Source organism: Pteropus medius, unplaced genomic scaffold, assembly GCF_902729225.1.
Source record: "Pteropus medius unplaced genomic scaffold, Ma_sr-lr_union100, whole genome shotgun sequence".
In the NCBI taxonomy this organism is placed as follows: domain Eukaryota; kingdom Metazoa; phylum Chordata; class Mammalia; order Chiroptera; family Pteropodidae; genus Pteropus; species Pteropus medius.
In genome coordinates, this window is record NW_024349519.1 from 6,408,052 (window position 1) to 6,422,578 (window position 14,527).

Sequence of the window (14,527 nt, forward strand, 5' to 3'; positions counted from 1 at the left end):
AAAAAGAACCCTCAAACACTGCTGGTGGGACTGAAACTGGACAGCCACTATGGAAAATAGTATCGAGTTTCTTCAAAAAATTGAGAATAGAATTACTGTTTGACCCCAGAATTCTTGTTCTTGGATTGATCCTTATGACAACTTGTACTTGTGTTAAGGGTGGGATTTTTTCTCGAATATTTTTAGGATACTAATAAGATATTTTAAACATATGGTTTCTCTATTGTTTCTAGGATTAGTTGTTCTTTTTATTCATTTTGGTCTTTGTTCTCCTGCTCTTTTGGATTTCCTTGGATGTTGGATGCTCTTTTATTGTTCATTCATTTTCACAAGAGGAGAGCTGTATTGGTGAGTATTGGCAGCTGATATGTGTGGTTCTGCATCCAGAAGTTCTCTCTTCTGAAGAGGCCTGGCTGCAGTCTGTGTAGTTGGGGGCACACATCAGCACAAGAGATCTCCTTGTCGGTCACCTGAGCAGAGCAACTTAACTCTGGGAATGCAAAGCTTTAGTCTGCTCTATGCCTTTTCAGTTTCTCCGCCTTTAGTTTTTCGCTACTGTTTCCCCTCTGTCTCTCTCCTGGAGGTTCAGGTTCACCTCAAACTTGGCTTCTTTCTCAGGTCCCAGCACCCTTGTCACACATTCTTACTTCCTCTTTAAGGCAAATTATACACTTTCATTAGAGTTTCGTTCTTGGGTTTCAAGAGTTCAGTTCAGAGAGCAAAATCCTATCTTGGTTTCATTTTGTCACTAATGAATTCATTCTGTCACACATTTTTTCCCCCCATCATTTCAAGGGGATACGGAGAAAGAGTCAAAAGATGAGTGAGCAAGACTGTTAATTCCGCTTCCCTTGCCTAGCAGACAATATGTGTGAACCAAAGTGACTTCTGCATTATACTGACATCCTCTTCCTATTAAACAATTGTATACAAGTAATTGGGTCACAGAAATGTGTACTGCAGCTGAATAGTCTATATTTTGCATTGAAGAAAAATTAAATCTGGAAAATTTAATTTTTCTTACCATGATCAGGAAAGAGGCTCAAGAGTAAGATAAAATTAATTGCAGGTAATAAAAACTTAAAAAATATACATCTGAGTCAAGGTCTGTGACTTTTGATTCAGCACACACATATTCAAAAGGGCATGGGTTAACCAACTAGAGGATAATGAATGAAAGCAACTGGCAAGATGAAGTGGCTGCAGCCACCTTAACTGAGGAACAGATATCTGAGGTTTTTAGCCTCAGGAGAAGAGTCTAAGCAGAGATGCTATGGCTGTCTTCAAATATCATAAGGGCTATTATTTCAAAGGATGAGTTGTTTTGTATCATATTGCTGTACAGTAGTGACTTTGTCTTAAGTTAAAAAAAATTTTTTTCCAGCAAAATCCTGCATGGAATCATACCCAAACTCCATCCACAGATTTTCCCACTCACTCCACTTTCCTTCTGAGGCACTTTCAAATGAATCACAGAAATCCATAAAACCTAGTTTGATTAGTCAGTGCTGTATGTGACAGAGCAAGGGCCAGCAGATAGAAATTTCCTCAAGATAAACTATAACACTATTTAGAGCATACATTTATAACTGTGAGGCTCTCATTTTCCGTTATATTCTGTAATAGCTCTACTAGCATTTAAACTCACATTTCTAAAAGAAAATGTTTGAATTCCTCACCTATATGAGACACTGTGAGAGGTACTTCCCTCACCTCTGCGTTTCACTATCTCTTGCTCCAACCTCCTGAAAATTCTGTTTTTTTCCTGGGAGTCTCCAAGAAATGTCTCATATGTCCCCAAGTATCTGGGGGAGGGGTGATAATTCGTCTTCTCCCACTACTGTCTTACTCTAGTAGGTTTACCATATCTTCCAGGCACACCACTGCACCTGACACTGCTTCTAGACACCACTGCTGGGTCTACCTGGCACCTCTTCCATCTAGTGGGCATTCTTATCTCTTCTGTGCAAATCACTTCTCATCCCAGGTGTGCATCTATCTCTGAATTCCAGACTCAACATGCTCTTGCTGGATACCATAGTATCCCATTAAATTCTTCCAGGAGCCAAAGCAGTTTCATCATGAATAGGGAAAGAATGCTTGTCCTTGTGTTATACCTAGTTGGGGGACTCCTAAACCTGGGCTATTTGTGTTCCAGTGTCATAAATATTCAGCGACATGGAGTTGTTAGCTTTTATCTCAGCCACCCTTTCTTCAGAGAACTCAGAGATGAAGCTAAAGATGACAGATGTATCCAAGGGACCCATGTCAAGATATGTTCAGGATCATCCTTCCCTTCTGATGACCACTGCTTTCTTACTGGGTCAAGGTCTCATCCTTGGCTCATTTTTATCATAAACTTACTCTGAGAAGTCTTCTCATTTCCTTGTGCAAATATGTAGTGGGAAGTTTGATCTCATTGTTGTGCCAGATATCCCCAGATGTTTGAATACCTCATGTAAAGGTGCTATTACTAGTTATAAAGAAAAACATTTGCATTGGAGAAAATTTGAAAAATACAAAAATATATTCAGCATCTCATTACACTTGATAATACAGAGTACACTGAGAGAGAGAGACCAAGAGTGAAATCATGGGAGACAGAGGGGAGGTGGGCGGGGAGAATTGATTTATTTTTAAACGAGAATTTTTTGCATCTTATTTTGGTGATTCTCTTTGTAACGTTGACTGGATGATTGTATAGTTCTGTGTTTGCTCTGGATCTGAAGTTCAAGTAATAGAATGATTATTGCTGGGCATTCTGACAGTGTGATAAGAATGCAGAAATATTTGTGCCAGAGTGTAGTTGGTGTGGGAATATACATGTGGCTTAAATGTGGCAATCAGTGGGAGATAAAATTTCACTAACAAAATTTTAATTATACATGAAATACATTCTTCATATAAGTAAAAAAATCCTGTAACTTCAAAAGCTGCATTTGAAATGGATTTAAAAATTATTTAAGGTATTTAGGTTGTATTCTGTTTACCAAAAATTTTTTGCTAAGTAGTAATTAGATAGGTTCACACTTTCCGGCTTTGGGAATGTCTGCCAGGTCATTAAGAGTGTATCCTTCCATCATTAACCTCACTGTGGCCCTAGCAAGCAGAGGTAGCTATTGCACATAGTATTTCTTCAAATAGCTTTCTATCACACTCCTAATACTTACTCAAATTGTTCACACTATTCATTCTATGACAAGAAAATATTCTTTATCACATACTTGACTGCTTGCTATGGAGGGTGGGCCCTGGTCACTGGATGAGCAAATGTGATGGAGGTAACGATGTATGTTTAGGAGAGCTGAGAGAGAATAAAATTGCTCTGCATTAGGAAGAAGAAGAGACCTAGAGGTAAAGGACACAAGGAAGACAAAGGAGAGAAAGATCTAGAAAAAAACTGGAGTAGAGAGCCACGTTTCATAGGAAACCAAAGTGGCCTGGGAGGTGAGAAGACTTACTTGGAAATTGTTGTCATTGGGACTTTTGGATTGAGGCTGCAAAGTTGGATAAAGGACTCACACCCATTCTCTGTTCATCTTAGTTCAGGCTGCTATACCAAAGTCACATGATGGAAAGAGAGAGAGGGAGCTCTTTAGGGCTCTTCTGTAAGGGCACTAAGATCATTCATAAGGGCTTCACCCTCATGAACCTAATCACCTCCCAAAGGCCTTACCACCTAATTCCATCACCTTGGGGGTTAGGATTTCAGCACATGGGTAGACACAAACCTTCAGTCTATTGCATTATTTCTTTTCCACTAGTAAGATGACCTCTTTGTGTTCAACACTGACACTGTATGGAACAAGAGAGGGAAGAAGAGAGGCTCGCAAGAGTTATTGGGTTCATTTTCTTCTACCTGCCTAGCCTTAGCTCTCTCGTTTGGCCTTGCCTTTCTCTTTATCTTCCCCTCCATCCCTTGAAGTTCTTCCCTACCCAACTCTGCAATCCGAGCTACATCCACATAGAAGTAGTAAACCTGGTACATTCTTTTAAACACTTTTTTTTTTTTTATACTTGTTATTCCCGGAACGTTTTCTCCTCAGTCTCCTCTTATATCTTGTTAATTCTTGTTCACATTTTGTGTTTCTGTTCAGATGTCGCTATTTCTGGAAGCATATGCCGACCATCCTCAACTCCTGACTGAGATGAGCACTCTTCCATCATCTACTACACTCTCTTGTGACGGATGCTTTAATTGCCTGCTTCCTCCATTAGACTCTAAGTTCTTTGGTAGCTGAGATGAACCATGGCTGGTTGACCTTTATAGCCTCAAAGCCTTGAAGAAAGCCTAAAAAGTTTTCAATAAATATCACATGGGTGGAAGAGTAAAGGGAAGAATGAATAGATTAATAATGGATGCGTGGTGGTTTTAATCTCTTTGCCTTCCAAACCTACTACTCTTCTCGATATCAAGCAGGATTCAGTCAGAAACAACAATAACAACATACAACCTAATAAATTAGGCATTTAGAACAAAGGGGGTTTAATAGAGATAATTAAATGCATAACTTTGGAAGAAATGCTGAGGTAACTGTGTTATTAGTAATTGCAGAAATCAGTTATCTACAAGACTAGAAAACAAAAAGGAGAATGTGGGTTAGTAGAATCTGGGTCTCCCTCACTGTTTTTGCTCCAAATTCTGAGGAGGGCTGTAGTTAGGTGATTGGACCTCGAAGATAGGGTGTGGCCTAATGAGTGCTTGGTCTTCTGAGGAGAGGCCATGGTCTGGTAGGTGCAGACCGTGGAGCGGGGCCTGGCCCATTGGGTGAGGGAACATGGTATGGTTTGTACTGGCACTACCAAGCACCTATGGCTTCACTGTTGTAGATACCTCTGAAGGGGCATGGAAGGACAGGTGCTGGGAATACTGAAGTTGCTGGAGGCTGGAGTTAACTATCTGTGATTGTTGTAGCATTGCTAAAGGGACTGAAAATAGGAAGAACGTCCCTTCTGTCCTCTTGCCACCTTCTAATCCTTTGGTGGCTCCCATTAGCAAAACCTGATAGAATGCCACTGGCAAGCTAGTATGGGGAATATAGTTTGCAAATCTAGGCCCAGCATTACAGATTATAAAAGGGCGTGGGGCACTGAGAAAATAGGTAAATAACCAGTGCAGTCAATTCCCTCGGCTAATCAGCATCCACATCCATCCTCCTAACCATTGGTGAGAGCTTTGTGGTTCTGCCTAATGAAATGCATTCATCTTTTATACAAATAAAGACTGTACTTTCTCCTTAAAAGGGAAGATTTCCTGCATCAATCATATCTATATCTATCTGAATATTCTGGTCACATAAAGACAAAAAATTAGAGAGTTAGCCACCAACAGTAGTACTTAAGTAAAATAATAGGGGAAAGGAGGAGAGAGGAAAAGCAACTTTCACGATGTATATATTGTAAGCAAGGTGGAAAATAGTCATAACAATTACATTTCTGTAATTTTCATGAAGTTATGATTGATATTTATAACTTCCTTTTCCACTACCTCTTTGATGTTCCCTTCATTTTAAGCTAGCAACTCAGATGTATAGCTTCTTTACTGGGAGCATAATTCAAATCTTCATTCTTAAAAGGGTCTGAATTCCTACAGGTCTTACTTTTATTGGGTTGATGTTATTTCCACAAATTTTGCACTTGGAAATACTAAGAGACACTTGCAGTCCTTTCTGTCGCCATGAAAAGCAGAACCTAATTTTCCAAGACTGTATATAAAACTGTTTTGAGCCTTTTAGTTCAGTGGCATGAAAAACCTCAAATAGTTGGATAAGCCTAAGTAGAATAATTTTTCCTCGAGAACTAAGATCTTTAAACCAGCAAAGTCTAAATTTGTAGACACAGGAAACACAAATTATCTCAGCAGATTATTAGGTATATTTGTAGGAAGGTCCATTCTCAAATTCTACCCTCTATTTTGGCTGTGGGATAAATTGTACCATGTGTTGGTCACTGGTTCAAAGCATTTTTTTCATCCTATAAGATAAAACCCCAATCTCCATCCTTCAGGGTTTTTAATTTCAATTGGTCTTTAATTGACATTTCACCACTTGATCAGAGCAACTGCTTCTGGTGGTATGGTTTATAGTAAAACCAGTAGATTTCATAGGCTCATTGCTATGCTCCTTTTGCCATGAAATAAGTTCCTTGGTTAAAAGCAATGTTATCTGGGTTACTACGATGGTAAATAAGGCATTCTATAAGTCCAAGGATAATGGTATGGGCAGAAACATTATAGATAGGGAAGAGAAGTCCACACTCTAATAAGTATATACTCCAATGAACACAAGTGGCTGCCCCCTATGATGAAGAGTTCCAACGTAAACCGTCAGCTAAAAGGTGGCTCTCTGGTTTCCCTGCAAACAATAGTATATCAATGGCTCAGTTTTGGTCTGCTTTTGGCAGATAAGACACTCAGCTATATCAATTCCCAGTTAGTTCAGCTTTGGTGAGTGGAACTCCATTTTCTCCATCCCCACCATTAAGGACCATGAGATGGCCAGGGAAGGAGGCTACCTGCCATAGAACATGTCACACTTTGAATATCTGGATATTGAGAGCCTCTGCTGTAGTGGATGTCCTTTGGTGATCCCATGAGACACCCACTTCATAAAGGCATTGGAACGAATCTAGTGCATGAAGCACCAGCATTTTTGAAAAGCTCAATTGGAGCTGCCTTTGTAGGCTGGAATGATGGTGGGTGATGTCATCATGATGGAGATGAAGGGAGATGGCAGAGGTCAAACACCAGCACTTATGTCCAGAAATAAGGCATCAACAGAGAAGAAACAGTAAATAGCAACAGGGATATAATGATAGAATAGTTAGACCTAAAAGGATCTGTGGTGGTAGATAATTCACCATATGTCCTTAGATATGAAAGAGATGAGAAGTCTACCGGTGTATTACTTGATCTTTATAACTGGAAAAATTCTTAGCCTAGTGGGAAGAAATCTGACTTGAGTTGTCACAACAGAGAGTCATAGCTCTTACCTGTTTCTGTGTTTTAAGCCTGGAAACAGAGACAGAATGTTTTTTTCTATTCTGTTCTTTGTTGCATCCTCAGTATTTTTTAAGTGAATGAATTTGTGAATAAACAAATGGATATAAAGACTGAAAGAAAAAAATGGGGAGGGAAAGCTGATAGGATTTATTGACTCAGTTAGAAAATGGGTTAAAAGCTCAACTTAAAGCTTTGGATGCTTAGGAAAATAGTGATAGCATTAACAGAAATAGTGAATTCAGGGAAAGCAACTTATTAGTAATGGTAGGGAGTAAATATGAGGAATTCAACTTTTAGAGCTGAATCTGAGAATTGTTGCAAATCTTTTGCAAAGCCTTCTAGAGGTTACCCAGCATCAGCTTTTTAAATTTATTAAATGGATAAATAAATCCATTTGGGTGGTAGTTTTGGCCTTATGATACATGCAATAGACTGACTGTGATATGGGATATTTTAGTCTCAGGCTGATACTCCCATCCTCAGATTTTTACCCTTGCGTCATACTCATTACCTTCCAAACCTGTGCAGGTGGCTGAGCAGAACAGTCAGATAGAAATGTTTACACAGAGAACTCTTCATTACCTCTGACAGACATATTTTAGCCTTACAGCTTCCAACCCCAATTCCTGGAAGGCTGCCCAGCATTGTTGCCAGATATTATTGCCATGGAAACCACAGACCATCCCACTAGGGTGAGACGCACAAAAGCGAAAGCAGTGTAATAACAGATTTGTTCTTAGGCCCTGGTCCCTCTGATTTCACACCTGACAGGACTGTACATATATCTTCTTTGGGGGTACAGGGTAAAGCAAAGCAGTAGAACTGGGGTTATTAATGGTTTTCAGAATAGAATAACCAGGGAAAATACCACTCAGAGAAGCAGGGTCACAAATTACTCTCCAAAGCATAAGAATGTTTTTCTTTTTTTCCTCTAAATTTAGAGCTACCATGGCTGGCACTTCTTTCAGAAAAGAATGATATTATGTCAGTTTGACATTGGAAAGATAACTTCAGTGAAAATGGCTTTTCTATTCCAGACGTTAACTCAACCACACCAAAATTACCTTGCCCCCTTAGACTGAGGTTGGAGGGCGGCATTGATCATGGGCATTGCTGAGCACAAGGAATTTGTTTTTCACCTTGAAGCCAATGGAAGTATCAGTGTTACATTACCCTCTTGAGCTGGCAGCGGTGACAGAGGGTTAAGTGCTTATATTAGCATTCATGGAGGTGTGTGCTGGAGACTCATGCATATGACTCTATGTAAATTGTATCTATAAAATATTGTTAGCATGGGAAATGAAAAGCGTTCAAAGCAAAAAAAAAAATCTACTTTGTTCATTTTTTGAAAGGTGGATTTAAGGAGTGGCTTTCTTGAACCACACAACTTAATTTGAGCTTTAAGATGCAGAATTAAAAAAAAATTATTTTCTTAGTTATAAGCATCTTCTTTGTGCTAAGGACTTAGGGAGCAGCACAAATAGTTATTGAGCCATTACTCTGGGCTGGGATTAAAATGTTTTTCTTTTGGCCACTATTCCTTCTGCCTTTTATGAACCCCATCAGGTAGGTAACCCTCTCTCACTCCCAACCAGGGGCATGTGCTCCAGGAGCCACATGCCTAAACTGGTATCTGAACGTGGCATATATACACACTACTCTGTGGTTCCTTCTTGATGCTTGGAAGGAAACTACAATAAGTCTACGCTAAAGTTCTGGATGAAATTCTGAGGCAGGGCGGTAATATCAGTCATTCTCTTGTTCATTTACCAGTTTATGACCTTCCCTAGCAAGCCATCCTTGTGCTTATCACCACAATCAAGTTCATTTTTTCCTTTTTCCTGGCCCCATTCTAAATCTTTTTTGTTTTGCTCCTGTCTACATTGCTGTTATCTATCTGGTCATGTGATAGTGCCCAATATAGAGTAAATGGTCATTAATTTTAGTTTATCATCTTCAATTGTTTTCTTCTTCTTCCTCCTCCTCCATACACATTCTACATTCTTGTCTTAACTAAAACCTGGATGTATGAGTTTCTCAAAATCTATAAAATTGAAGATTGATTTTTTTTCATTCTTTCAGAAGCTAAGATATAAAGTATGAAAAGAATTTGGCCACTTAAAGAGGAAAAGAAGACATTCTGGGGAGAACAAACAACGTAGAAAAGGGTCCTAAGGCGAGAAGCAACATAGTCTGTTCTAGAAATTAAAAGAACACTATTGTGGCTGAAACTTGTGAATATGGTGAGAGGGTTTTAAGATGTAGTCAGAGAGAGAAAGAGGGACAGAATCATGCAGTAAGAATAAGAATCCATGGAAAAAAGAGGGACTTATGTGATTCTGTTTTTGTCCTCATAAGATCATCCTGGCAGGCAAGTGGAGAATAGGATGGGTAAGAGAAGTGAAGTAAGAAAGTTAGGGGGGTTTTGCCACATAGGACAGAGATGACAGAGGCTGCTCTCTGGGAGTTGCAGTAGACGTGAGCAAAGAACACACACTCTGTGTATGATTGGAACTATAAACTGGCAGAGTATTGCTGTGAGGGGTGAAGTAATGAAAAAAAAATAATATCTCCTAGGTTTCTGGCTTATGAATTGAGTGGACAATGGTACCATTTATTGAGAAGAAGACGACTCAGGTGGGGGAAGGACAGTTTAGGGGGAGGTTTGAGAAGTCTGAGACATCCTGGGGAAGATATCAACTAGGCAGTAAAAAGGCAATTCTAGAGATCGAAGAAATGGTCTAGATTAGAGATATAAATGTGGGGATCATGAGCATACAGATGTATATGCATTGGTGGAAACTGATCAAATCACCTAGAGTTTCAGCCTAGGGAGAAGTTTCCATTGGGTTTAGTAACATGGAGGTCTTTGATGACCTTGACAAGGGCATTTTCAGAGGAGGACTAAGGTAGGGGATGGGATGTGGTGGGTTATGGAGTACCTGGGAGATGAAGTCGAAACAGCTTGTGTAGACAGTTTTCCCCAGAAATTTTGCCAAAAAGTGAAGAAGGAGAATGGGTCAGTAGTGGGCAATGGATGTGAAAATGTGTGTTACACTTTTTAAAAATGAGAGATGCATAAGAATATGATATATACTAATACAAATTATAGAAAGGGAATAACTGGGGATAATTGAAGGAGCCAAATCTTTGAGAAGGAAAAAGAAGATGGATGTAATTGCCCTTTGACAGAAATGGGGATACTTCCCTATTGTAATGAGAGAAAAGAGATGAGTACATGTGTAACTAAGTTGGTATGTTGGGCATGGGCAGATATAGGATTTCAGATTTAATGGCTTATATTTCCTGATATCATAAGGCAAGGATATCAGCTGTGAGTGGATGTCTAATTGGGTTAGATAGAGTTGAAGACAGTGAAAGAGGTATGAGACATTACGTAGTAGGGGGCAATGTGCATCTACTAAAGAAACATGGTAGGCTTTTTGGGCAGCACTGACTAGTTAACCACATCGTGTGTTTTTCTTTCTTTTTTTAAAATTAAGTTTTTTGGGGTCTCATGTGTTTTTCTTCATCAATATTCCTCCAGCTTCTTGGGTACAGGTACAGAAAAGGTGGATTGTAGGGTTTATTCAGGAATAGGATGAAGCAGATGACTGCAAAGAAAGGGAGGAGCAAGAGAGTTGAGGTTCTTTGCAAGGGGGTGGTGATTATAATGATGAACCATAGAATCTACACCTGACAAGTAGAAACATGAAACCAGGAGTAGATAATGGACAATGAGAAGGTGGTGGAGCCAATTGATTAGCATCTCTAGGAGTCTGAGAACCATAGGAGCAGGAGTAATGAGTAGTGAACTGGAAGGTTAGGATCATGCTTGAGGATATATTTGAAATAAAAAATTACAGATGAGAGCAATTTCTAGAGGTTATAAGGTCCAGAATGTGACCATGGAATTGGATGGCTAAGGAGTGAAGGTAAAGAATTCAAGGAAATAAAATTCTTGAGTGAGTTCATACATCCAAGGGATGTTGAATTCAACAAGAATGAGGAAAAGAATTGTGAAAGAGGTGAATACTGGGAGCCAAGAAAACAAATATTAAGTCAAGGGAAGTGGCTAAGAGGTAGATTGTTGATAGCAATAAAGAAGGAAAAAGGTGCAGCAAAAAAGGCCAGTGCCACAGAGGACCAGGAGTTTTCTGGGAGGGAGGGAAAGAATGGTTTGGAGTGGCTGTGGAGGATGCTGAGGAGCTGAAGCACAAGAAAAAACCTGTCTTAGAATTAGAACAGCTGTGTTTCCCTAATGCACATTTCAGGAAGATGTCAAGGATGCAGGGGAGTGTGCCGATCACAGAGGGTACGTTGGAATGTTTGGGTGAGCCCCAGAGCTGGAGGCTTCTGGAGTCTTGGCTTTCTCAGGCTCAGAGTTTGTAGCACGGTCCCAGGTTTGGCACTAGAGATATTCTAGGGTCAGAAGGAGGGACCTGCGTTTTCCTAGTGTCCTCGTGGGCTTTTGGATCATTGTTCTGCAGCTTTCATGGCACTTTTGCTACTTTTAAATGAGAATTTTTTCAGTCATTCAGTGCTTCATCTGCATGCCTGCAAAGCCTTCCCACACACTCCCTTGAGGACTGCTGCACTTTCTTGCAGTCGGCTTCTTCTCTCCAGCCTGTGCCATCATCCTGGGTGACTTCAATTCCTACTTAATGATCTGTTTGATGACTGATTATCTCAGTTCCTTAGGATAATTTCTTCTAAAAACTTTCATCTCTTTTTCACGTTAATGAATTCGTTTCATCGCAAGTGGCTGTGCCCTAGGCCTTGTCACATATAAAACTACTCAATATTCGAAATTCTCAATCCTGAAATCCCTTTTGTGCTTTCTTTTTTTGGTGGTAACCAGTTCTTTAGTCTCATTTGACATCTGTCCTCAGGAGTCCTTACATTCCCTTAGAGTTTCTTGTCTTCCCTTCTATATGCACCCGTCTGGATCCATGAGAAATCACTCACACGACACACCAATGACCTCAGTTCCAGTGACACTTTGACTTTCAGTGGCACCTGCTTTTCTCATCCTGCAAGCAGGATAGGCCTCCCATCTGTCGGTTAGTTTGTTAGCCTTTCTTGTTCAGGGCTACAGAATGTGTTAGAGAAAAATCACATAACAGTGATGACTGTTTGAATTACAAACATATGGTTTCCAGACTCGAGCGGTCTATCATGCTGGCTGCCCTCTCTCCATTCTCTGTTCCTTCCCATGTTCTTCCCTTATCTCTTGGCTAGACTTTTACAACAATCTTCTTACTATGCTCCTTTAATCTGGAGTCTCCATTTCTGATAGTATTTTCTTTTTCTAAACCTACATTTCCAAAATACAAATCACATCACTCACTTCCCTGATTAAAAATCCTTGAGAGCAGCCTAAGACCTAAAATATTAAGTAAAAAATTTTTAGGGTTTCACTCAGGAATCAGAATATTTCATTATTTGGCCCCAACCTACTTGTCTAGTCTTATCTCTCCACGTTTCCAACACCCCTTCCCCCCAATCTCCCCGCCCCAATCCTCCACACTAAGCCAGATCCCAGTTTTCCACTAACATACTCTGCATTCATCATCATGCTGTTTCTCCTGCCTGGGATGAAAGCTTCTTCTCCTCATCTGTGGAGCTCATGTTTTCTAAGTTCCCACTGAAATGCTGCCTCACCTGAGAAGTCCCCTCAGCATAGCTGTGCTCCCCAGGTAAAAGAATATTTCCTTCCGTTGTGTGTGTGTGTACCTCTATATGCTACTAGAACTGCACATATTATGCTGGTTAGGTCTGTTTATGTACTAGTCACATCTGCTCTCCTACTCCCTGTGAGCTTCTCGAGCTTAGGGACAATAAGTTTATTTGTCATCTTTATATTCCTGGGGGCTTATCAACATGGTTGGTGTAAAGGAGATACTTGATAAATATTTATTGACTCAGTGATGAATATATGTATAATACTTTTTGGGGAATAAGATAACACCTAAAACACCTCAGAATGTAAGGCAGACGATGTCACAGTCGAAGGAATAGTAAAGACACTGGGTCCAGGAGGAACTCAGAGAGAGGGAAGGTGTCTTAAACTGTTTGGGCTGCCATAAAAAAATACCATGGACTGGGGGTCTCAAACAACAGAAACTGATTTCTCACAGTTCTAGAGGCTGGGAGTCTGAGATCAGGGTGTCAGCATGGGTTATGGGGAAGCCTTCTTCCTGGCTTGCCAATGGCTATCTTCTTGCTGTGTTCTCACATGGAAGGGTGAAGGGGAAGGGAGTGAGAGACGGGGAGAGTGAGAGAGAGGAGAGAGAGAGAGAGAGAGAGAGAGAGAGAGAGAGGGAGAGAGAGGAAATACATTCTGACATTCTGGTATCTCTTGTTATAAGGGCACTAATCTCATCATGAGGACTCTACCCTCATGACCTCATCTGACCTTAATTACCTCCCAAAGGCCCCATCTCCAAACACCATCACTTTGGGGGTAGGGCTTCAATACAGGATTTATGGAGGACACAATTCAGTCTATAGCAGAGGACGAACGTCTGGCACTGCCAATTTTGGGAATAAAGACCCGCCCCTTTAACACCCTCCATTCCTGACAGATCCCATGAAAGACATCTTCTCCTCTGCTATCTCATTTCCCAGGGTGTGAAGGAAGACGTTAGCTTCTCTGGACACCCCAGGGGAAGAATTTCATAAATTCTATGAAGCACAAACATGTAAAAGGAATAAACATATAGGTTGTATCTTAATGGCTCTTGGAGTTTGGACTTTTTTCTTTTTTCAATTTAGCAGTTTACCCCTTCACGCTTAGGGTGGAAAAAGTGAGGCTGCTGCTAATAGCTGGGTGAAATGTCTCCATCCACACAGTGGGCCCTATTGCCTACTCTCAAAAGCAGAACCAGGGTGGCTGTACAAAAGAAAGGAACTGGTGTCTGTGGCTGGAACCACACTCCTCCCGAGTGGTGTCTTTCTTCCTTCTCTTGTCCTTCTGTATCCACTGCTAACTTAACTTTTCTAAAACACTCCCTCAGGCCACTCCCATGATAAATATTTCATGTGTGATGATAACAGTATTTATTTATTTTTTATGATTATAAAAGTAATAATTATTATTTTCAGAAAATAAAAAGGAAAATGTAGAACATGAAGGAAAATAAAAATGACCCACCATTCTATCTTCCGGAGGTAACTGGCATTATCACTTGGTGTATTCCTTGTCTCTTATCGCTGTGGGTACATACATATGCTTTTTTTTTTTTCTGAAAATAAAATGGAGATCAAATTATACACACTATTGTGTATGCTGCTTTTAGACTCTTTCAGTGGCTTCTCCTATACCTACAGAAAAAAGGAACTACTCGTTGGTGTATTTAAAAATTCATCTTCATAACTGTCTCCAACCTGCTTTTCTGGCCTTACCCAAACTCTCTTCCAGAGCCCGATGGAAGGACCCATTCAGACCTCCCTGTGCTCCGCTTCTAGTTCAATTATCGCTCACCTAGAATGCCCTTCCTACTCTCTCAACATCTCAGAGACCAG